The sequence below is a fragment of the Solanum dulcamara genome, chromosome 6 (genome assembly GCF_947179165.1).
Source record: "Solanum dulcamara chromosome 6, daSolDulc1.2, whole genome shotgun sequence".
Taxonomy (NCBI): domain Eukaryota; kingdom Viridiplantae; phylum Streptophyta; class Magnoliopsida; order Solanales; family Solanaceae; genus Solanum; species Solanum dulcamara.
The window spans coordinates 41,980,334-41,984,388 of record NC_077242.1 but is presented as its reverse complement, the minus strand read 5'-3'; positions in this window follow the sequence as shown (position 1 = coordinate 41,984,388).

Below are 4,055 nucleotides of genomic sequence, written 5' to 3'. Positions count from 1 at the left end.
GGCTGTTTGTATCGCTTTCTTGCTGACCCAGAGTGGAATTTTATGTCATCAAACAACTCTATATCACCATAGGATACATTAAATAATTAATTCATAGAACAAAATCGGGACTTACTTCTTTTTGTCCCCTAGGCCGTCACCTTTTTCTCTCTTAGTTTAGGGTTTTTGTTTCTTGCCTTTGGTGAAGTTTTTGGATAAAGTATAAGACTAATAGTAATTTAAAATGTATATATGGGCTTCCTTGGAGGTGAAATATGTCATCCCCTTAGGGTAACACGTGTCCAGCCATTATTGGGCCACCGTATCTATGGAACCACTTAGGGGCTGCCACATAGCAGTGGGGTTCCACCCCGCCAAGCAGGTGGGTCACCTACTTGACCCCAAGTAGGTGAGTCACCTACTTCCACATATCACTTCCTTATTCTACCATGTGTCACTCCTTTCTTGCTGCCACGTGTCATACTCTCCTCCTCCTCATGGGTTCGTAAGCTTGTCTTATTTTAAGAACCTATGTACTCCGTGCTACGTAAGCTTGGTATGTACTCAAGTCTCTTTAAGTATGTAAGAATTCTAAATTAATAGATTATGTAGGTAAGTCGAGTATTACGACTCACTACTTGGCCTCCAACTCCTTCCCACTTCTCTTGCCCCTCTTTCCGACCTTCCCTACTATGGGGTATCACATTCTCCCTTCCGTAGAGTTCTTTGATAGTGTCATAGTTTATCCGGCTCACATGATAATTCCTAAGAAGCTTAAGAGACATTCTGAGCTCAAGAGTGTAGGGTGTAATACCTACTATGGGGTATCACCTTCTCCCTAGCGCTGTAGATTATCCAGCTCACATGTTAACTTTTAAGAAGCCTAAGAGACATTCTGAGCTCAAGAGTATGGGGTGTAACATCCTTCCCCCCTTTAGAATATTCTTCCTCGAATGTTAATTAATATTATGAGGTCTTACCAGGACTTTGGGAATTCTCTATACCAGTGTTCATCCATAAGCCTCCTACTCGTCAACACCATTGATTTAGGAGTTTAGAATACCTGTAGGCATACGGAACCCATCTGGATACTTCTTCTCTATTTTTGTCTTATCACACACTTTGATGAGAGCCACACCCCTAGTTTCCAACCTTCTAATTTGCCGACCTATGATGGAGATAGGTCGCTCCTCGTAGGATAACCTCTTTGTTATATGGACCTTATCCACAAAGACTAGTCTGGGAGGGTCGCTTATATAATTGCGGAGCATTGATCTGTGGAAAATGAATGTATTCCTTCAAACTAGAGGGTAGGTCCAACTTCTAGACAACTTTGCCTATCCTACGAATGGTCTGATAAGGGAAACATTTCTCTTTCTTGTTGAGTCCTATTACACCTTTCGTTGGTGATGCTTTCACGCATATTCAACCCCCAACTCCAAACTAAAAAGGTCGACATCGACTATCTGCGTATGACTTTTGTTGACCTTTATTTGTTAATAGTTTATCCTAAATGGGTTTATCACCTTCTTCTACATGAAGCTTTCTATTGTACCATATGGATGTTATTAGATGAACTTCAATAAGTGATAAGAGATCACTCTAGCTACCTCTGAAGTAAATAATATAGGCCCGCAACATAGTTTCTAGCATTTGCATAGTGCGCTCGTCCTGTCCATTAGTATGAGGGTGAAAGGTTGTGATAAGATTCACCTAAGTTCCCAAATCCTTTTTTGGAATGATCCCTAGGAGTTAGCTGTAGATTAGGCTTCTCTGTCTGAGATCATAGCTATGGGGATCCCGCGAAGTTTTACTATTCCCTTATTATATAGTCTCGTATAGTCCTTGGCTGAATATATGGTCCTAACTAGAAGGAAGTGGGCTGATTCCTGTTAGCCTATCCACAATAGCCCATATGAACATATACTTCCATAGAATGCAAGGTCAGCCTGTACTGTAACCTATATTATTTGCCTCCCATTTCCCAGTAGGAATTCCCATTCCCCATATTAGGCTATCAAGCCTCTGATGCTCAATTTTATTTAAGATTTTGTGCAATCCCTCTTAATCCAGCTTGTAACACTTTAGACATGCTATCCTACGGTTTTACTCAGATCCTTTCTCTAGTTCCTTTATCACACCTCATATCCTACTTTTTATACAAATATGTGTCGGTGCTTAGAGCAGTCCAAAACTGCCTTACCATCGCTCTACTAGTGTCTTACCTCCTTTAGTCGAGGTCGGGGCTCCACTATGGTTTTGTCCTTAATACTGACCACATCCTTTGATGTCATACTATTCAAGTTCCTTGCTAATAATTCTCAACACTGTCTCCGATATCATGGCTTCTATCCGTTCATTACTGGCTTTTATATCTTGTTAACTCATGATAGTATGGGATCTCACTTGGAGCCACTCCCCCCTTTATGGTGTACCCATGCCACTATCTGTTTGTGTTCTACCTTATGCCCTTATTTCAAATTTTCAAATGCGTATGATTCTTTTCCAACACGTTTAGTATACTACACCATATATATACCTTAGGTTACCTATGTATGAAATTTTAACATAATTAGAAGGTGCTTATCATCATTTAAAATTCCCCATTTTGGAGCACTTTCTGATGACGCATGTTTCAAACTAGGTTATAATATTATCTTGGGTTCCTCCCTAGAACTTCTTTATAATTTCTCCCGTAAGTTAGCCAAGGTATGCCAACTATCTACCCTCGCCGTACTTTTCCCCAATAAAGTCTTCTATTGGTGTGGCTATCTCAAATAGGTCCGTTAATTCGGGTTTCCTTCTGACCCAACTAGCAACAAAAGGGGATACATATATGATAAAGTGGATCCTAGGTCTATCAACACATATATCCTGGAAGAAGATTTGTAACATACCTGTAGCCACATTTGGTGGCTTCTATTGGTCCTATCCACTAGCTAAAGCATAAATGCAACTCGAAGGACCACTAGAAATAGAAGGTCCACCATGGCCCCGACCATGTCCTGCTGATGTATAAGTACCCTACCCCATAGGGCTCATAGCCACTAAAGAAGAAAAACCCATAGTTGTCCCTATAGGCAGAGCTGCACCACTTAGCCTACCTCTAAATTGACATGTTCTCATAAGATGGCCTTGACGGCCACACATAAAACAAGCACCCATCCCCAAATGACATTTCCTAAAATGAGCTCTATCACAATGAGGATACTTAGGCAAAGGTGGCCTTGACTGATGAGAACCCTTGCCCATCTGTGGACCTGGCACCTTAGAGTTTTGATCGACTTCTAGACCTCCCATGCTATCGAATCTCCAACCTGGGAAATGAAGGGGTGCACTCTAGGCTGGTTGGGAAAGGTATTCACTATACTGCTGAGGCTTTCCACCTCAAAACTCCCCCAAATCCCTGGCCGACCTAGTTTTCTTATGTTGGACTCTGTCATAATCTCTATCAGGACATCACCCTCTGTGTTGACTCTTTCTCCCTAGCCTATGCCTTCAGCCTGCCCTGCTGCTAATTTGGTTAGTAATAAAACTGCATCTCTCATCCCCTATCCTCTCGCCCTGACTGTAGGGATGAAGGCCCAAGTACTGGGGCCTCAGGATCTGCGACTGCTGCTGCCCTAGGCTCCTTTGGAGGTGGTGGCATAGTAGAGCTTACCGACTGGAACAAAACCCCCGGCATAGACTGGGCACGAGTTCTAGTTACCTTTAGGGTCTGACTAGTTTCTTCCGCTACTGACTCGCCCTTCTGGGCAGTTATTGCTTTCCTTGGAAACATCACTACACACATAATGGTATGTTAGTGAGCGATCATCCTAACTACTATTACCATTAATTCCGCAATTAGCTTATTTCTCGAGGCCAGCCATACTCATAGTTTAGTCAAATCTCATTTTTATTATGGACAAGGCATACTACAACCCTGTATCTTATTCTCCTTTTCTTTCTAGGAAAATTTAGGTAGAGTTTCCTCTGTATTTCTTACTATCTCAATACCTGCATGTAGAAAATTCCAACAATGCCTCACAAGGCCAACACATATATTTATATCGCAGCCACACAAGGCTTCCAAT